Consider the following 22,972-nt stretch of genomic DNA (forward strand, 5'->3'; position numbering starts at 1 on the left):
ATATTTGTTTCTTGTGAACACGGGAAAACCTTAGGCAACACTTTTCCAGACGCTGTGATGGCATACTCCACCGTGTACGAATGTGTTAGCTTTTTTTTCCTACTACCAACTGCGACAAGGGTTCGTTTTTCTCCCTTCATGCGATAACGTGTGTCGAATGTTCACCCGATACTCGCATCCTGTTTGAGCGGTGTTGATCATGTAATTACGATTAAAACCGGTCATATGTGACGTCGTTTGAGTGCTGAAAAGCGACGCCACTTTCTGTAAATCTTATAGATTTTCCACCTCCTTGTGGGAGACGTAAAGGGCTATTACAAATGATTGAAGAGATTTCATAAATTCACTGTAGCTCCATTCATTGACATATGGTCATGACACACTACAGATACGTAGAAAATCTCATAAAGTTTTGTTCGGCTGAAGCCGCACTTCAGGTTTCTGCCGCCAGAGCGCTCGAGAGCAAAATGGCGACAGGAGCCGAGAAAGCGTATGTCGTGCTTGAAATGCACTCACATCAGTCAGTCATAACAGTGCAACGACACTTCAGGACGAAGTTCAACAAAGATCCACCAACTGCTAACTCCATTCGGCGATTGCATGAGCAGTTTAAAGCTTTTGGATGCCTCTGTAAGGGGAAATCAACGGGTAGGCCTGCAGTGAGCGAAGAAACGGTTGAACACGTGTATCTGGACATGCTGGAAAATTGGCTCATGCCACAACTGGAGACCGACGGCGCCGACTTCATCTTTCAACAGGATGGTGCTCCACCGCACTTCCATCATGATGTTCCGCATTTCTTAAACAGGAGATTGGAACACCGATGGATCGGTCGTGGTGGAGATCATGATCAGCAATTCATGTCATGGCCTCCACACTCTCCCGACTTAACCCCATGCGATTTCTTTCTGTGGGGTTATTTGAAAGATTCAGTGTTTAAACCTCCTCTACCCAGAAACGTGCCAGAACTGCGAGCTCGCATCAACGATGCTTTCGAACTCGTTGATGGGGACATGCTGCGCCGAGTGTGGGAGGAACTTGATTATCGACTTGATGTCTGCCGAATCACTAAAGGGGCACATATCGACCATTTGTGAATGCCTAAAAAAACTTTTTGAGTTTTTGTATGTGTGTGCAAAGCATTGTGAAAATATCTCAAATAATAAAGTTATTGTAGAGCTATGAACTCGCTTCAATCATTTGTAATAACCCTGTACTTAGTGACATGCCGTTGACGATGTTTATATTCCGATTTGAAATTCCTTGCCCGAGATAATGATGCAGAAAATTTTAAATCCTTATTGAATTATGATAACAAAACCAGAGGCCGTATTTGAGTCCAAAGTCGTTTATTCTTTGTTAGACATGATGTCATTTTCGACTCCAAATGGTTTCATCTTCGGGCTCCAAGTATAACCTGCGTCCATATCAGTTTTTATGTGCAGTGAACAGCGGGCCAAAAGTAACAGGATTCCGCAACTTCAGTGGCAATAACTATGTCCCGCAAGTCAGATGACGAGTTGTCGTCTGTTATCCGAGTAGCCGATCTCTTTGTGTAATGCATTCATGATCTATCTAGGATAGCCCTACAATTGTCCACCCGTGGCCAAGACTGTTGCAGAGTCGACGAAGCCGTGAGACCATCTACTCGGCTCCAAATCAAATGGCCCCAGTCAGTTTTGGAGACGATGCTGCAAATTGTGTGCACTGTCGGCACCGCAAGTGCGAGGCCAGCAGTCTTCGTCACATCTTCTATCTGCCTGTATGTGCTGAGTATGGCCTCAGCCTCAATACCCAAACGGCAGATGTGATGGCGCCTGTGTGACGCTCGATAGTTACAGGCAGGGCCTGCTGCATATCTCGTATGAGGTCTTCCGGCAGACACTCTGAATGAACATGAGGTTTCGTTCCGATAGTGGAATATATTTACCTAAGGTACACCATAACGCTCCTGACACTACAGCACTTGATAACTAGCAAACCCCACTCTTCGTGTGCCTGCTCGGACCCTGCTGAAGCAACGACCACATGTCTTCTCACAGGTTGTGTGGGCGAAGCCAGATGACCAGTCTCCGCAATGGCCCCCACCTGGAGCGATACCAACGCGTTGCCACCCGCCACTCACCTTGCGGTGAGGGCAGAGTCACCTAGTCGGTTAAACTCAAAGGTGTCTCGACAGCAGAGCTCAAAGGGCAGAGTCACAGAGTCGGCTAAACTCAAAGGTGTCTCGACAGCAGAGTTCGTTGCTGAAACAATAGACACCTGTGGAGTCGTATGCAACGCCCCGGATTCTCCGCCACCGCTAAATCCCGAGCCAACAGCCTGGAAACAGCTGACGGTGGCAAAAAACGTCTTCAGCTGTTCGATAACTGCTGTCATCTCCTGCTGATGCACACTGTGCATGTACTGTAGTACTACTAGCTTAAGACTTGACTATAAAATCACGCACAGAAAGCTGAACAATAAGTTGCTATCTTCCTGACGAGTGTCGAATGGTACCTGATCCCTTTGTGAGCTCTGAAGCTAGGCGTTCAAAAGAAATGATATCTATGCTATAGATTGCGTGAATGTTCTCTTTGCAGTTGCTAAACGAGAGATCACAGCCCTTAAATACAAAAACACGCCCGGAATTTCGTAAGTAAACTACAAAAAAATACAGATCGAGCTAAATAGGTAACATCCTGCACTGCTGGCGTGTCGCAGGCGGCAGCTGGAAAATAACTAGGCTGAAACTAACGGTCGCTGGTGTTCCAAAATAAACAATTGTCAAGTGCACTACAGATTGCGCGCATCTACGTTTTACAGTTACTAAAATGCTGGATTGCACCAATAAAATACAAAACATGCAAGGAATTTAAGATTAAACTACGAAAAAACAAAAAAAGGCTAAATACGTAACTTGCTGCAGTGCTGGCGTATCATGTGTCACAGGGGACAGCTGGAATTTACCTCAGATACTTTTGGTCATGTAGCATTTTTACTAACTCTTCTGCCGGCCGCGGTGGCCGTACGGTTCTGGCGCTGCAGTCCGGAACAGCGAGGCTGCTACGGTCGCAGGTTCGAATCCTGCCTCGGGCACGGGTGTGTGTGATGTCCTTAGGTTAGTTAGGTTTAAGTAGTTCTAAGTTCTAGGGGACTTATGACCTAAGATGTTGAGTCCCATAGTGCTCAGAGCCATTTGAACCATTTTGAACTAATTCTTCTGTTTGTTTTTGTGTCTCCTCCAACAGCTGTCAACAGTCATCAATTAATTACAAGCGCGTCGCTAATAAAGCCTTAAATAGTTCAACGTTTTTCGCATTGAGCGCTCTACGCAAATTGCGGTAAATCGATAGTATTGGCACATGCTCACTGTAACGTTTATTTTTAGAATCATTGTATAATTAGTTTAGAGAACTTATTTATGCTCAACAATAAAATTAGAGGTTCACTATTTCGAAGCCTCGTAATTGTCTCTCATTGCGGAGCATACGTTCTAAATTAGGTTCAAAAGTGCCTGGATACTTTCTGTGTAATGGTGCAATAGCCTGACGCCCTGTGACGTTATCCCCGGCCTCGGTGATGCTACAAACGGCAGGCTGTTGATACGTGGCGTGAAATGCTGCCAGAGCTCAGATGTTCACGTGGATTACTGACGTCAAGTTGGCTTCAAATTTCACCACAATTCTACTCGTCACCTTCGTGGACATGTCACGCAATGGGAAGGTCGTCACAACGCCTCATAGCTACATTTCATCACTTCTCTTCAGATCGCTCCGATGCAGGTCAGAACCATGACACCTTGCGTTTATTCAAGCGAACGGATGGCTGAGACACACCGCCGCTTAAAATCGACACGACACGAAGAGGTCTACACTGAAACCACAATTGCAGCGTCTGGGGTGTAGACAACGAATCGATAAACTCTTCAGGCGCCAGAACAGCGGGAAAGCTCAACTGGTGTGGAAGTTTATGACGCGTAAATTTGTAACGTTTTCAGCGAAGTTGCGTGGGGGGCACAGAGGGTGTTTTTGCTGAAGTTTGGGGGGGAAGGGGTTGCGGGGGGGAGGGGAGGGGTTGGAGGGGTTGGCTCCTAGGGGGACGTGAAGCCTTTTTCTGAGTGTCGGTGTGTCTGACAAGGGAATGTGACAACGCTGGGATCACGGATTGACTTCAAACTCTGTACGCCTGTACTATGCCATTAAAACAACATAATGTACAAGTAGCAAGGTGAGCTACTCTGGTAATTCTGAGAAAATCGCAAGAGAATATTTACACGCCTGTAATGTTACTGGTGTGTCCGTGCATAGGCGCTAGAGTTCATGGTGGTTAAGTGGTTAGCGTTCGAGCTTTGTAGGACGAACGTGTGCGAGTCAACCCTTCATTTTTGTACTACAAGTGTCAATTCTGTGATATTAAAAAAATTGCACTTACACTATTCGTTCTCTCTACATTAGCAACGTCTCACCGATGAGCACAAGTCCGCCGCTCGTGGTCTCGCGGTAGCGTTCTCGCTTCCCGAGCACGGGGTCCCGGGTTCGATTCCCGGCGGGGTCAGGGATTTTCACCTGCCTCGAGATGACTGGGTGTTTGTGTTGTCCTCATCATTTCATCATCATCCAGGAAAGTGGCGAAATTGGACTGAGCAAAGATTGGATAATTGTACGGGCGCTGATAACCACGCAGTTGAGCGCCCCACAAACCAAACCAACCATCACCGATGCGCATGCGCTGTGGCCGACCGCTTCTAGGCGCCTCAGTCCGGAACCGCGCTGCTGCTACGGTTGCAGGTTCGAATCCTGCCTCGGACACGGATGTGTGTGATGTCTTTAGTTTGGTTAGGTTTAAGAAGTCCTAAGTCTAGGGGACTTATGACCTCAGATGTTAAGCCCAATTGTGCTTAGAGCCATTTTGAACCTTTCTGTCACACGAAAGGTCTTCTTAAGTTCACTCCTTACTGCTCCAGCAAGAACTGGGGTGACACTGAAATGAGAAACCTCTACAAACATTTTTACAGAAAAGGAGAATGTGGACCCCAGAGATGGCAGAGATAATAAAACCAACAACACCAACTCGTTCGCCGAGCGAGACATACGTCGGAATGACTTTTTGGTGTCCTGACGACGTCAAATGGCGCGACCGTTTCGCGGTTACGGTTAATTACTCAGCTAACACGGGACATCAGCGACTAAAAGGTAGATTAATTTTCACTTTTTCTTTCTTAATGCATTTGACGAGAACCAACCACCTTACTATCTAAGGACGTCACCGAAGCGAGAGATGAAACATCAGACATAAAGATGTGTCTTGAGCCACGGGTCTTAGTTTTCACAAAAAATATAAACACCAACCGTCATAGCCCTCAGTGTGCGTATAACTTACCACACACTGTCCACCACCCATATGACAGCCTCTATAAAATATTCCAGGATGTATTTGTAGCTCAAGGAAACTGTAAAGACCACTGTAATTATTGTCCAAGCTCAACTGTCCGTAGGTAAACGACCCTGTGGTTAAAAGCAAAATTTCGTAGACGTCGAATCATACAAGAATGAAGTCATTTTTCGTTTTACTCTACATCATTGTAAATATTTAATCTATATTGACATGTGCTTTTGATCTTCCATCAGATAAGCTTATAATCCCTTTCAGTATACCACGCACTTTACTTTTGTTACACGAAGTGCACCAAACGTACATGTATATTCAAAGAGAACTCGTACATACAGTGGTATTTCACTTTTACACGTAGTCCCTTACGATGCTTTCACTCATATTACATACACCTGAATATTTCGCAACTTATAAAAGATTCATACGTTGAATCTTTAAATATTTACAGCAACTGAATAACAGTAACTTATAAAAGATTCATACTTTCGAACTTTAAACATTTACAGCAACTGAGTAACAGCAGATTAAACTATGTTCGAGAATTCTGTCAATCTTACTAAATAACGTTTTATTTTCCACTTACGTATCTTCATCCAAATAATCCAGTAGGCTGGAAATTAGTGAAAGTGGCTACAAGCTGAAATTATTTGGTACTGGACTTTAAATTTTGGCATTCATCTGACAGCCAGACGAACCTCCAGAAAAATCATTGTCCAAACACGGAGATTATAAAAAGAAGGGACAAGTGACATTTATAAGATGTAGATCGTCAAAAGTGGATGTTTGTGTACATGTGCATGTGTGTGTGTTGTCTGCAAATGACTGAGCCACGTAAGGTCTGTAAGTGAAGAGAGTAGAGTGAACTGTTGCCAATACGATCGAATGACAAGACTATTTCTTTCTACTTGAATATCATTAATGACTGGTCGCCTAAGTGTCGCTGCTGTACTCGTTGCACCTGATGTTGGCTGTATTAGGGAAATAGGTCTTAAAACTAATATCTAACCAAGGCATTGATTTCCGTGGGTTAATTCGTTGCAAAGGTTAATGATTTCCTCCGCTGGTCCTAGGGGCTTTTTTTTTTTTTTTTTGGATGTTTAATATAAGAAGATGAAACTACTCTAGCAAACCCAGTAAGAGATATCCCCAAAACTTAAAACTGCGATCCATTTTTGATTACACTACTGGCCATTACAATTGCTACACCACAAAGATGACGTGCTACAGACGCGAAATTTAACCGACAGAAAGAAGATGCTGTGATATGCAAATGATTAGATTTTCAGAGCTTTCATACAAGGTTGGCGCTGGTGGCGACATCTACAACGTGCTGACATGAGGAAAGTTTACCAACCGATTTCTCATACATAAACAGCAGGTGACCGACGTTGCCTGGTGAAACGTTGTTGTGATGCCTCGTGTAAGAAGGAGAAATGCGTACCATCACGTTTCCGACGTTTATAAAGGTCGGACTGTAGCTTATCGCGATTGTGGTTTATCATATCTCGACATTGCTACTCGCGTTGGTCGAGATCCAATGACTGTTAGCAGAATATGGAATCGGTGGGTTGAGGAGGGTACTACGGAACGCCGTGCTTGATCCCAACGGCCTCGTATCACTAGCAGTCGGGATGACAGGCATCTTATCCGTATGGCTGTAACGGATCGTGCAGCAACATCTCCATCCGTGAGTCAACAGATGGGGACGTTATCAAGACCACAACCATCTGCACGAACAGTTCGACGACGTTTGCAGAAGCATGGACTATCAGCTCGGAGACCATGGCTGCGGTTACCCTTGGCGCTGCATCGCAGACAGGAGCGCCTGCGATGGTGTACTCAACGACGATCCTGGGTGCACGAATGGCAAAACGTCATTTTTTTCGGATGAATCCACGTTCTGTTTACAGAATCATGATGGTCGCATCCGTGTTTGGCGACATCGCGGTGAACGCACATTGGTATCGTGTATTCGTCATCGCATTACTGTCGCATCACCCGGCGTGATGGTATGGGGTGCAATTGGTTACACGTTTCGATCACCTCTTGTCCACACTGACGGCACTTTCAACAGTGGACGTTACATTTCATGTGTGTTACCACCCGTGGCTCTACCCTTCATTCGATCCCTGCGAAACCCTGTATTTCTGCAGGATAATGCACGACCGCATGTTGCAGATCCTGTACGGGCCTTTCTGGATACAGAAAATGGTCGAAAGCTGCCCTGTCCAGCACATTCTCCAGATCTCTCAGCAATTGAAAATGTCTGGTCAATGGTGGCTGACCAGCTGGCTCGTCACAACACTCCAGTCACTACTCTTGATGAACTGAGGTATCGTGTTGAAGCTGCATGGGCAGCTTTACCTGTACACGCCATCCAAGTTTTGTTTGTCTAAATGCCCAGCCGTATCAAGGCCGTTATTACGGCCAGAGGTGGTTGTTCTGGGTACTGATTTCTCAGGATCTATGCACCCAAATTGCGTGAAAATGTAATCACATGTCAGTTCTAGTATAATATATATGTCCAATGAATACCCGTTTATCATCTGCATTTCCTCTTGCTGTAGCAATTTTAATAGCCAGTAGTGTATTTCTCGGACGTTAAGTCGTCGACAAAAATATAAACATAAATTATTTTTAGGTCTCCATATTATTTCCAAAATTGATTTTTCTGTTGCAGATCTTCACTAGCAACAAACTGTTAGAGGTTGTTCAGGGATACTTGTGAACATTATGGAATGAGGGGCCGACAGTTTGCAGCGACTCGTTACACAGTTATAGCATTTCGTGTTTTTTCTTCTTTTCCCAACCAGCTTTCTATCTTTGTTCCTCTGAAAACAGTGCACAACAGCAGAAACGTCGACGGTATATTGGTTAACAAAGCTGTTGCATTCACTCGCGGTACTTTCTGTTGACAACACTAATGCTCACTTTTGTGCAGGACCTGAAGCTTGCATTCAGCATTGCTCCGTTGTGTCTCGGGTTTGATTTTATTAGTCTTAGTTCCACATTAACAGTGATACACAGCAGTAGGGACAGATTTTGTGACGAAGGGTTGCCCTCTTGCGTGGGTTCACTGAATGCGCTGGTAGGGCGATACAAGTACGCTTCGTTTAGCCCGTACTGCAGACACGGTCACATCGTCATAATACTTTTGCATCTTTACATAGGCACCTGCAAGAAACCGGAACCTTTCCTGATAGAACGATGTCATGTTACAGACCTTTTCTATGATTTGAAGGTAGTTTCACAGAAACAAATGTGATATGCGTAAAAACCGAATTAATCACAATTATATTATTATCCTACAACGCCGCAGAAGATTGTGGGTCTCTGTTACCAAAATATTCGGATAACATCACTGAACTATTTCCGAAAGTTTGTTCCTACAGTTCTGGTTCATCGGGTATACATAAACAATGTTTCCTTTAAAAAATTATTAATGCTTTCGTGGACACATGCTGATACAGGGTAGCAATTATCGAACTACACTCAACACAACTGTCATTATTTCTAAACGGTTTGGGTTAGGGCTTTCATGCTGCACTGTTGACCGCGAAGTTTAAGAATTAGTATGCGCGTGAGCGCCTTGTTGCTGTCGGTCATTTGCACGTGAAAATGTCGCGGTACAGATTGCCTGAGCATGTAGCACTTGTGAACCGTCTACTGTGCGACTAACAACAGCCCAGCTACGGACCAAAGTAAGTTTGCGTCCGAGTTCAAGCTGAAGACAATCGGTCCAAGTGTGCTAACAATCAAGAATTTGATTCGCAAGTTAGATAGAACGGGTAGTCTTTGCGACGACAGTATTGGCAAAGTAGGTCGTCAAGGAAGGATGAAAACGCCGGACAACATCGAGAAGACACACCAGCCCCAGGAAATCGATCAGATGAACTGGACAAGTGGTGGGGATCAACTGGGTGACAATGCGACAAATTGTTATTGAAGACATGCATCTCTTCCCATTTAAACTCATCAGCCATTAAGCCCCAGGCCCACGGAACAGCGGTTGTGTTTCGCCAACACTATTGTCCACAGAACTGACGAACAGGGCTTTGATGTGTATATGGTTGGGTTTAGCGACGAAGCCCACTTTCATTTGGACGGGTTAGTCTATAACCAAAACTAGCGCGTTTGGGGAATTGAGAACCGACATTGGGCGATCTAAGAGTCTCTTCACCCTCAACGGGCGACTGTGTGATGTACAATGTCCAGTCGCGCAATTATCGGTGCGATATTCCTTGATGGCGCAGTGACTACCGAACGGTACGCGAAGGTTTTGGATGATGATTTCATTCCTATTAGCCAAAGAGACGAACAGGGCTTTGATGTGAATATGGTTGGGTTTAGCGACGAAGCCCACTTTCATTTAGATGGGTTAGTCCATAACCAAAACTAGCGCGTTTGGGGAATTGAGAACCGACATTGGGCGATCTAAGAGTCTCTTCACCCTCAACGGGTGACTGTGTGGTGTACAATGTCCAGACACGCAATTATTGGTGCGAAATTCCTTGATGGCGCAGTGACTACCGAACGGTACGCGAAGATTTTGGATGATGATTTCATTCCTATTATCCAAAGAGACCCTGACTTGGACAAGATGTGGTTTATGCAAGACAGAGCTCTATCCTGTCGAAGCAGGAGAGTGCTTGATATCCTGTAGGAGCACTTTGGGAACCGCATTCTGGCTCTGGGGTTCCTAGAGACCACTGGCATGGGCCTCGATTGGCCGCCATATTCTCCAGATTTGAACACATGCTACTCACTATTGTTGCACTATATTAAAGACAAGATGTACAGAAATAACCCTAAAACTATTGCTGAGCTGATAACCGATATTCAGGATGTCATTCACAGCATCAATGTTCCGACACTTCAGACGGTCATGCAGAATTTCGCTACTCGTCTGCGCTACATCATAGCCAAATGATGGCAGGCATATCGAACATGTCATAACCTATATCGGAATATCTGCAGTGACGTTTACATGTTGAAAAAAGTGTGTGCACGTTTTATTTTTCATATAGTTTAACAATTGTCACTCTGTATGTTATCTATGTTGCTCATCTTCCCCGTAGCTTAATATTGGTTCTCTCATTTACACTGTCGAACGCTTTTATTAGATCCACAAATCCAGTGAGCGTGCCTGGAATTTTCGTCGGTCTAGTTTCCATTATCAGAACTGCCTCTCTATTGCCTTCACAATTTCTAAGGTCAAAGTGATCGTCACCTAAGGAATTTTCAATGGCCTTTTCCGTTCTTGTGTATATTATTATTGTCTCGAACGCGAATAAGCGATCCGTTAAGCTAATTGCGTGATAGTTCTCGCACTTATCTGTCTATGACACTTTCGAAATTCTATGGACGGTATTTTTCTTCTAAAGCCTGATGGTATGTCCCGAATCCAAACTCACAGATTCTACACACCGACATCAAAACTGGCTTGTTTGCCTCTTCCTCCAATGATTTTAGGAGCCCCGAAGAAACGTTACTCATCTCTACAGCCTTATTCGATAGCAAGACCTCCATTTCGACTACCATTCCATTTTCTGTTAGCTCATCAGACTGTACGTTCCCCTGCTAGAGTCCTTCAGTGTACTCTTTACACCACCTGCTCTCTCCTCTGCGGTTAACACTGGAATACCCATTGCAGTCTTAATGTTGATGCCATTGCTATTAATTTCTCGATAAAATTTTTCAGCTTCTCTATACTCTGAATCAGTCCTCCCGAGGACCATTCCGTTTTCGGTGTCTTCGTCTTTTTGTGTATGTCTTGGCTTTCGCATACCTGTACATCCTTTTTGTTCCATTCCCAAGTGACTTACATTGTTGTTTTCCTGTCATTCCCTATATATTTTTGTATTTATTTCTTCCATCGATCAGATTATATATGTCTTCTGCTACCCAAGGTTTCTGCACCGTTACGTTCCTTGTTATTGTATTTGCTTGTCCAGCCTTTAATTTGCAGGGCATAAATTAAAAATATTTTCGGAAAGAGCAGAGAAAAGTTTCAGAACCTCTCTTAGAGAAACATGTGATGTATGTGTTCTGCTGAAACTTAGTGTTAATTAAGACAACGAACGGAACAAAAAAGATAACTTTTAGCAAATACAATACAGACTCCCGTAGCATAAGTTACTTGTATTAACTAAAAACTTCTGAAGTGATAATTGTTTTTCATATCCCTTACTACATAATAAAGTCAATACCACCCTAGAAATTTCTTGAGGATTGTGGAATAGTTTCTAAACACTGCTCAGAGAAGCCGAAGACCTTCTTATCTCTCTTACACAAGTGTCGTCAGTCTATTAGTAAGAAGGACGTTTACTTACGCCAATTTGTGTCTCGTTTCTCAATTTCATCTTTTCCACAGACTTGGCGAACCAATACGCATGGATTTCTACCAATGAATGCCGTCTAATGATACCGTCGTAACCTCCGCAAAATCACTAAAGTACCCTGTAGACTTTCTTACTCGCGGTTAAACGAATCAACCTCGTATTTCCTTTAATTTTTGTAGAGTCCTGTCTTGCAGTTTTATCCAGATTGGTCGGAGTAGTGTATTTCTTGTTATCATATTCATGTTGATGACCATCATCACATCAGCACCACCATCAGCATCACTGTCATTTCCGCGAGAAGTCATGCGCTAGTGCTATTTATCTTTCAGTGTTCCAGGTTGCTCTACGCTTCATCTCTCAGCTGATAGGTGACAGCTTACTCTTTGGCAGACTACACGCTTTAAATAGTTAATTACACTCATGAGACAAAACGTTATACCCACTGCCCACCGCGAGGTTTTATGCTACCCGGTGGGGTTGGAGGCACGAGACGCGGTAAGAGAAGTATATGAGCGGATCAGAGACGAATGGGGAATCAGTATACAGGGTGTTTCAAAAATGACCGGTATATTTGAAACGGCAATAAAAACTAAACGAGCAGCGATAGAAATACACCGTTTGTTGCAATATGCTGTGGACAGCAGTACATTTTCAGGCGGACAAACTTTCGAAATTACAGTAGTTACAATTTTCAACAACAGATGGCGCTGCAAGTGATGTGAAAGATATAGAAGACAACGCAGTCTGTGGGTGCGCCATTCTGTACGTCGTCTTTCTGCTGTAAGCGTGTGCTGTTCACAACGTGCAAGTGTGCTGTAGACAACATGGTCTATTCCTTAGAACAGAGGATTTTTCTGGTGTTGGAATTCCACCGCCTAGAACACAGTGTTGTTGCAACAAGACGAAGTTTTCAACGGAGGTTTAATGTAACCAAAGGACCGAAAAGCGATACAATAAAGGATCTATTTGAAAAATTTCAACGGACTGGGAACGTGACGGATGAACGTGCTGGAAAGGTAGGGCGACCGCGTACGGCAACCACAGAGGGCCACGCGCAGCTAGTGCAGCAGGTGATCCAACAGCGGCCTCGGGTTTCCGTTCGCCGTGTTGCAGCAGCGGTCCAAATGACGCCAACGTCCACGTATCGTCTCATGCGCCAGACGTACAAAATTCAAACGCGGCAACCCCTCAGCGCCGCTACCATTGCCGCACGAGAGACATTCGCTAACGATATAGTGCACAGGATTGATGACGGCGATATGCATGTAGGCAGCATTTGGTTTACTGACGAAGCTTATTTTTACCCGGACGGCTTCGTCAATAAACAGAACTGGCGCATATGGGGAACCGAAAAGCCCCATGTTGCAGTTCCATCGTCCCTGCATCCTCAAAAACTACTGGTCTGGGCCGCCATTTCTTCCAAACGAATCATTGGCCCATTTTTCAGATCCGAAACGATTACTGCATCACGCTATCTGGACATTCTTCGTGAATTTGTGGCGGTACAAACTGCCTTAGACGACAGTGCGAACACCTCGTGGTTTATGCAAGATGGTGCCCGGCCACATCGCACGGCCGACGTCTTTAATTTCCTGAATGAATATTTCGATGATCGTGTGATTGCTTTGGGCTATCCGAAACATACAGGAGGCGGCGTGGATTGGCCTCCCTATTCGCCAGACATGAACCCCTGTGACTTCTTTCTGTGGGGACACTTGAAAGACCGCCAGAATCCAGAAACAATTGAACAGCTGAAGCAGTATATCTCATCTGCATGTGAAGCCATTCCGCCAGATACGTTGTCAAAGGTTTCGGGTAATTTCATTCAGAGACTACGCCATATTATTGATACGCATGGTGGATATGTGGAAAATATCGTACTATAGAGTTTCGCAGACCGCAGCGCCATCTGTTGTTGAAAATTGTAACTACTGTAATTTCGAAAGTTTGTCTGCCTGAAAATGTACTGTTGTCCCAAGCATATTGCAACAAACGGTGTATTTCTATCGCTGCTCGTTTAGTTTTTATTGCCGTTTCAAATATACCGGTCATTTTTGAAACACCCTGTAGCAACGATAAGTAGAGCAAACGGGGAAATCGGACGACTTAAGCGACTTTGGCAAATGCCAGTTTTCTGCGGCTTAGTGCCTGGGAGCAAGCATTTCGGAAACAGCCAAGCTGATAGGCTGTTCACTTGTTACTGTCTTGAGCATCTATGGGAAGTGGTTGATGAATGCTGAAACCACGAGTGGGCGACAAGAAGTTGGACGTCCGTACCTCATCACAGAGCACGGGGATCGGAGGTTTGTCCGCTGTCTAAGGCAGGATAGAGGTGCGATCTGTAGCAGATCTGACGACGAGTACAGTGCTGGCGCTGATGCAAGGGTTTCTGAGCACGCCGTTCAATGCACAGTTTTGAACACAGTGCTCCACAGCAGAGGACCCCTACGGGTCCCCATGTTGACTCAGCAACATCGTCACTTGTGATTGCAGTGGACACGGGATGTCAGTGGAATCGTGCCACCTCGTCGAATGGATCCCGTTTATTGCTAACGCAGGTCGATGGTTGCGTTCATATAAGCCGTCATCCAGCTGAATGGCTGCTGCAAACACGCAGCGCGCCACAGGTGCAGACAGGTGGGAGCAGTATTCTGTCATGGGGACCATTTACCTATCTTCCATCGGACTTGCGATGGTAATGGAAGGGTCCGTGACAGCTGCGGACTATTTGTAAATTATCAGGGACCGCTTGTAACCCCTTATTCTTGACCTCTTTCCCAAAAGCCCTGGCATCTTCCAGCAGAATAACCATGTCGCAACAGCAGAATCGTGCTGCATTGGTTTGAAATGCATGATAGTGAACTCAAGTTAATGTCTTGGCCATCAAATTCGCATTATCAGAATGAGAGACAACTCAATGGAACGCTCTTGCGTGCCAGCTGCACGCCCACAAACAAACCACCCGTGAATTAAGGGAATTGTGGTCATAATGTTTTGGCTGATCATTGTATATCGGTACCAAAGATGTTTATGGAGTTTGGTACAATCATGCTTGAGAAAGAATGAAACCTTTAAAGTTTATTTCAGTGGATACTCACACCATTTCCGTTTATTGATTTTTCTGGTTCCAAGCCTTCAGTCATTATCAAAAGCCTGTTATATTTCTTGGCCCTTGGCTTCGGCACAGTTTGGAGGGAGTGAACTCAAGCTCGATGATCCTTCTGTTCTACTAGGAGTATAGATTGCAGAACTGAGCATAGCCTACTGCGCATATTGGCAACATAATTGCAAGATCTTCGTATCTCCGTCTGCGTTTGTCTGCGTGAGCCAGATAATCCTGTATGTATATCAGTAAATTCCTCAACGATATAGAAAGACATCTGTATTTAGCTACTGAATTCGGTGCTACATTATATCATTTTTCTCTCTTCCTGTGATGAATCTGTTAATCACGCGCCTAAGTAGGTAATCACCATTAAACCTCGACAGCACGCACAATCAAATACATGTCTGAGAACATGTGTTACTTCCTTCGTGTTTACGGTATTGGCGGCGCCAAAACGTTAACGAGACTGAAATGTTGGAACCACCGTTCTCTGAGATATAGTCGAAAATCAAGAGCTGAAGTACACTACGCACCAGTAACGTACAAAATTTAAAGAAATAATTAAATGGTGATGAAATATATCTGCATCTTCGTACAGTATCGACCGAATGTTATTATAATCATCCCTATTCTTTTTCAAAAACAGTCTTTTTTCCTCAGTATCCATACCGTATTTTAGGTAACGTTATATCCTATATTCCAGTTCCCTTTGAAATGTAAGCTGATCTTCTTCAGCAGACCTGCTGCATGTGTGTGTAGCTTTATATCCCATACATTTAAATGATGTGCTTCTCCTGGTGTGACATAACATGAACTTACACTAAACTCATATTTACTGTGTCCCATATTTCACAGCCCTAACGCCGAGACACTGAGCACATAAACATATTGTAATAGACCATCATACAGGAAGGATGGCGTGGTCTACTCATTCGCAAGAGGAAGAAAGTCGATTGGTATACGTTTTTGTATTTCTGTACCTTCAGGAACATGACTCTTCCAGTGTAAGTCGAAACACTAAACAGAAAAAAATTAACCCGTTGTTTTACATCTATCATAGTTCTGTAACGTCCTCTTTAATACACAACTGATCCAAGTATACATTTTTTATGAAATTTGTCAGAGTTTTTCTCATCATTCTGTTTTCTGTATAGCTCACAATATCGGACTGATTACAATACGAGAAATGTTGGAATACCATACGTATTTCCTGTAATATTCGTGTAGTTTCTGTTTGATTTATTATAAGGACTCCATCGATATACAACATATTACTGTGAACACCATCTGTCCTGTCTCAAACTTGGATTTAGAGATTACTAGCAACTGTATAGTTATTACTGCTCTGTGTATTTTGCGGTAGAAAATCAGTACATTTGTGTCCCTTTGCTCGATTTCAAGACGTTATAGATCCTCTGCTGTAGTACAATCTGCTGGAACCGGATCTTTCCTTCAAAAGATACCAACGTATTGAAGAAAACGAAACTTCACCGGTGACCGTTCACATTTACCGTTGTTCGTTATTACTCTTACCCGTACTATGTGGCTTCCTAGTTTTCGGCGTAATTGAGGCATCACCTAATTCCTTCATAACGTAATGTGTATCGCTTCCTCACCCTATTGATTATGACACAGCTGTTCTATTCTGTTAGAGATGCTGCATAGTTCAGATAATTCGCGATCTCAAAATCAAGGTCGTCAAAGGTCAATGCGAACCTAGTCCTTTTTACGTCTCCGTCATGCAAGCGATATTTGCACGTTTTGCGCTTGACGACCTGATGACGCGGAGCATAATTAATGATTTGCAAATATTTGCTTCACAATTGTGCCAGCCGACGGTGGCCGTTACAAAGTGGTAATCATAAGCTAACACACGTTCATAACGACGTTTACATTTATCCACATTCGAAAATACAAGTGGCTGTGTCTGTAAACATCTACTGCCCGTTTGACGGTAGACCGAAGCATATGAAATGCTACAAACTCTTCATTTAACATGTTTAAATACAAAGCCACTTCGTGCTGCCGTCTGACAGTGGGATGTATATGATAATTAACTAAATTTATAGTTGTAAACAAACTGACACATTAACAGTGTTTATAGAGGGACACAAATCGAACGAATCTGCATTACAGGGAAAGCGTGATCAGTGTAACGATGGAACTCATACCGGTGCCCGGAAACTTCTGTCGTACGAGGAAAGCTTGCGTATTCGTCAAGGCGATATGTGAAATTATAACGCGTGAGAATCCAAAGATACTAACACACGGGAAGTTCGTCTATAATAGGAACAAGTGCAGTATTTACACGCCGAGAGATGAAAGAGAGTACGCAGACTCTGCCTTAAATCCGGAAACATTCCACGTCCCAGAATTTGGTTAAAAAACATTTAACAAAGGAACTAGAAAACGAAGCAGAATACGTATAATGCACAATCCACAGTCTACGCCGCAGCTATACTATCTCATTGTAATTTTCTGACGCAAAGATGCGCACATTATGTGCGCTCACATTTCGGATCAGGTAAAAAGGCGATTCATCATTGAAGACGGCATGATCCACATAATCTTCGTCATCATGCAGCAACATCTCGTTTGCTGATTTTGGTACGTAGACCGTGGTCTGTGGGCCTTAAAGCTTGTAGCAACTACAAATGATGAGGACCTTGCTGTTAGCGTTTTCTTAAAAATCTCCACCAAAAAGTCCGTAAAACTGGTAATTCACGACTAGTGTCCCGAAATATTTTCTGGTGGCTACGCGTAGAAGACTCACATTCGTTCACCACGTACTTCAGCCACTCTTGGTCGTTCCATACGCTTCCTTTTACGCACACGTATACACCACTCGCCATTAAAATTGCTACACTAAACAGAAATGCAGATGATAAATGGGTATTCATTGGAAAAATATATTATACTAGAACTGACATGTTATTACATTTCCACGCAGTTTGGGTGCATAGATCCTGAGAAACAAGTACCCAGAAAACCCACCTCTGGCCTTGATACGCCTGGGCATTGAGTCAAACAGAGCATGTATGGCGTGTACAGCTACCACTACCCATGCAGCTTCAACACGATACCACAGTTCATCAACAATAGTGACTGACGTATTGTGACGAGCTAGTTACTCGGCCACCATTGACCAGACGTCTTCAATTGGTGAGAGATCTGGAGAACGTGCTGGCCAGTGCAACAGTCGAACATTTTCTGTATCCAGAAAGGTCCGTGCAGGACTTACAGCATATGGTCGTGCATTATCCTGCTGAAATGTAGGGTTTCGCTGGGATCGAATGAAGGGTAGAGCCGCAGGTCGTAACACATCTGAATTGTAACGTCCACTGTTCAAACTGCCGTCAATGCGAACAAGAGGTGACCGAAACGTGTAACCAGTGGCACCCCTTACCATCACGCCGGGTGATACGCCAGTATGGCGATGACGAATCTACGCTTCCAACGTGCGTTCACCGCGATGTCGCCAAACACGGATGCGATGATCATGATGCTGTATACAGAACCTGGATTCGTCCGAAAAAATGACGTTACGCCATTCGTGCATCCATGTTCGCCGTCGAGTACACCATCGCAGGTGCTCGTGTCTCTAATGCAGCGTCAAGGGTAACCGCAGCCATGGTCTACTAGCTGATAGTCCATGCTGAAGCAAACGTCGTCGAACTGTTCGTGTAGATGGTTGTTGTCTTGCAAACGTCCCCATCTGTTGACTCATGGATCGAGACATGGCTGCACGATCCGTTACAGCCATGCGGACAGGATGCCTGTCATCTCGACTGCTAGTGATACGAGGCCGTTGGGATCCACCACAGCGTTCCGTATTACCCTCCTGAACCCACCGATTCCGTATTCTGCTACCAGTCATTGGATCTCCACCAACGCGAGCAGCAATGTCGCGATACGATAAACCGCAATGGCGATAGGCTACAATTCGACCTTTATCTAAATCGGAAACCTGATTGTACGCATTTCTCCTCCTTACACGAGGCATCACATCAACGTTACACCAGGCAATGCCGGTCATCTGCTGTTTGGGAATGAGTAATCGGTCGGAAACTTTTCTCATGTCAGCACGTTGTACGTGTCGCCACCGGCGCCAACCTTGTGTGAATCCTCTGAAAAGCTAATCATTTGCATATCACAGCATCGTCTTCATATCGGTTAAAATTCGCGTCTGTAGCACGTCATCTTCGTGGTGCAGGAATTTTAATGGCCAGTCTTGTACAAGCAAAACTGTCGAAGTTGCCCTTTCATTTGCTTTAATATTTATAACAGTATGTTAAATGTGATAACAGCTACAAAGCTTCAAAATCTTAATACTCATTTTGAAACACACTATTTTTCGGAGGAGGTTATGTTGACATCGGTAGACTGCAATCTTAAAGAGAAATGGAATATTGCTTACCATCGGGCCTAAGAGTCCTCCGCTAACAGTTACATAAACTGAGGAAATACTCGTAGGTACTTTAGTATACGTTAAAAAAGTAATGCCACGGGAATTTTTGTACTGTGAGCATCCACCTAGTTGTGAGTGTTATCAGATCCTAAAGAATTGTTTCATACTCATAATATTCATGGAAGTCTATAGTAATGTAAAAATCTGAAGTAGCTAGTAGTTGAATACCCCAAGATATATCCTGCTGAAACAAAACAATATATACTCCCAATTGCAAGCCGTTCTTATACAGCAGCAGCTACATTATTTGCTGTAATAAATGTAGAATTGATTCACGTTTTTCTTTTTTCATCAGTCATACTAAAAACATTGCCTTGTATTGATTCTTCTTTTGTCGTACATTATGCGTTAGATGAGTATGTGCCAAGCAAGATCGTAAGAGATGGAAAAGCGCCACCGTGGTACAACAACCGAGTTAGAAAACTGCTGCGGAAGCAAAGGGAACTTCACAGCAAACATAAACATAGCCAAAGCCTTGCAGACAAACAAAAATTACGCGAAGCGAAATGTAGTGTGAGGAGAGGGCTATGCGAGAGGCGTTCAATGAATTCGAAACTAAAGTTCTATGTACTGACTTGGCAGAAAATCCTAAGAAATGTTGGTCTTATGTCAAAGCGGTAGGTGGATCAAAACAAAATGTCCAGACACTCTGTGACCAAAATGTTACTGAAACAGAGGATGACAGACTAAAGGCCGAAACACTAAATGCCTTTTTCCAAAGTTGTTTCACAGAGGAAGATTGCACTGTAGTTCCTTCTCTAGATTGTCGCACAGATGACAAAATGGTAGATATCGAAATAGACGACAGAGGGATAGAGAAACAATTAAAATCGCTCTAAACAGGAAAGGCCTCTGGACCAGATGGGATACCAGTTCAATTTTACACAGAGTACGCGAAGGAACTTGCCCCCCTTCTTGCAGCGGTGTACCGTAGGTCCATAGAAGAGCGTAGCGTTCCAAAGGATTGGAAAAGGGCACAGGTCAGCCCCGTTTTCAAGAAGGGACGTCGAACAGATGTGCAGAACTATAGACCTATATCTCTAACGACTATCAGTTATAGAATTTTGGAACTCGTATTATGTTCGAGTATAATGACTTTTCTGGAGACTAGAAATCTACACTGTAGGAATGAGCATTGGTTTCAAAGTGACGGTCATGTGAAACCCAGCTCGCGCTATTCGTCCACGAGACTCAGAGGGCCATAGACACGGGTTCAAAGGTAGATGCCTTGTTTCTTGACTTCCGCAAGGCGTTCGATACAGTTCCCCACAGTCGTTTAATGAACAAATTAAGAGCATATGGACTATCAGACCAATTGTGTGATTGGATTGAGGAGTTCCTAGATAACAGGACGCAGCATGTTTTTCTCAATGGAGAGAAGTCTTCCGAAGTAAGAGTGATTTCAGGTATGCCGCAGGGGAGTGTCATAGGACCGTCGCTATTCACAATATACATAAATGACCTGGTGGATGAGATCGGAAGTTCACTGAGGCTTTTTGCGGATGATGCTGTGGTATATCGAGATGTTGTAATAATGGAAAATTGTACTGAAATGCTGGAGGATCTGCAGCGAATTGACGCATAGTGCAGGGAATGGCAATTGAATCTCAATGTAGACAAGTGTAATGTGCTCCGAATACATAGTGAGATAGATCCCTTATCATTTAGCAACAATATAGCAGGTCAGCAACTGGAAGCAGTTAATTCCATAAATTATCTGGGAGTACGCTTTAGGAGTGATTTAAAATGGAATGATCATATTAAGTTGATCGTTGGTGAAGCAGATGCCAGACTGAGATTCATTGGAAGAATCCTAAGGAAATGCAATCCGAAAACAAAGAAAGTAGGTTACAGTACACATTTCGCCCACTCCTTGAATACTGCTCAGCAGTGTGGGATCCGTACCAGATAGGGTTGATACAAGACATAGAGAAGATCCAAAGGAGAGCAGCGCGCTTCGTTATAGGATCAATTAGTAATCGCGAAAGCATTACGGAGATGACAGATAAATTCCAGTGGAAGACTCAGCAGGAGAGACGCTCAGTATCTCGGTACGGGCTTTTGTTGAAGTTTCGAGAACATACCTTCACCGAGGAGTCAAGCAGTATATCGCTCCCTCCTACGTAAATCTCGCGAAGAGACCATAGGGATAAAATCAGAGAGATTAGAGCCCACACAGAGGCATACCGACAATCCTTCTTTCCACGAATAATACGAAACCGGAATAGAAGGGAGAACCTATAGAGGTACTCATGGTACCGTCCGCCACATACCGTCAGGTGGCTTGTGGAGTTTGGATGTAGATGTAGATGTAGATGTAGCTGTTCATAGGAGTGCGTCATGGACTAAATATGTATAGAGTTCTAATAGTCATTGATTGAAGTAGACTCTTCTATGCAGAGAAATCGGTGTTAGTAGTCACCAAAGAAGCAAGAATAAAAAGAAGACGTGTGGAAAAGAGGAGAACAACGGAGGAAACATGATGAATATGCACCTGGGATGCATTAGTGTCATGCAAGTTTAAGGGCAGTTAGACCGGAAAAAAATATTCTTTTTCACATTTTTTGCATTTTTATCTCATTATAGAATTTGCAATTGTCAACTAATATATATATATATATATATATATATATATATATATATGTGTGTGTGTGTGTGTGTGTGTGTGTGTGTGTGTGTGTGTGTGTGTGTGTGTTTGCGTGTGTGTGTGTGTGTGTGTGTGTGTGTCTGTGTGTGTGTGTGTGTGTGTGTCACTTCTAAACTCACATGGGAAGAAAATCTACATTGGTTGAAAATATTACAATTTTTACGTACATTACTTGAAGATCTAATAAAATCGGTAACTTTTATTTATGTCTGTGGTTTGCTGTGTTATAACGGTTAAATTACCTGTTTCTATTGTTAGCACTGTCAAAAACAGTATCATGGTGCAATTACCGCAATGCACAGTACTCAAACAGTCCATACAACAACAAACATTCCATCCCAGCAGCAGTCATGGATACCATAAAACCTATTGAGAGAGGCATGGAAAATCCTGAATACTGAAGAATCGTCTGCATGGTCAGACTCAAAATTCTAATGAGTCATTCAGTAATCTTACATGGAGTTGTTTATCAAAAAATGTTTCTCTTCGAATGAAGACATTAAAGTGGGGCTTCAGTGATACTCTTATTTCTTTTAAGGATGGCCACATTGGTAGGGTGAAAGTGCTACAGCATATGGAAATTAATCCAGGAGCAAACAGCATTGGAGAACTTGAATGGATGGACAAGTTTCGCATTGATAAACAGAGTATGCAGCACAGTTGACTACTAAGGTGTTCAGAAAGAAGAAAACAAGAAAAAACTTGGAAAAAGATCCAGACAATGATATACAGTATGGCGCCAGGTGCTTCTAAGTGATTAAAATAAAAAAATAAGCATATACTAAATGAGTTACAGTCTTTTGAAAATTTAGAAGCAGTTCCTGAAAATATACATTTCTGTTGCATTTTCCCTAAATCTCAGAAACCACTTTGAGTAGAGTATTCTAATTTTTGGGGAGTAATGACATACATATCCTGAGACAACTGAATGAAAAGAAAAAATATAATGTAATGTATAAACAAAATTATTTAGGATAACGGACAAAAAAGTACACATATTTTTATCTGTGTAATAAAAAAATTGTATTTCTTAAACC

Source organism: Schistocerca cancellata, chromosome 1 (assembly GCF_023864275.1).
Source record: "Schistocerca cancellata isolate TAMUIC-IGC-003103 chromosome 1, iqSchCanc2.1, whole genome shotgun sequence".
Taxonomy (NCBI): domain Eukaryota; kingdom Metazoa; phylum Arthropoda; class Insecta; order Orthoptera; family Acrididae; genus Schistocerca; species Schistocerca cancellata.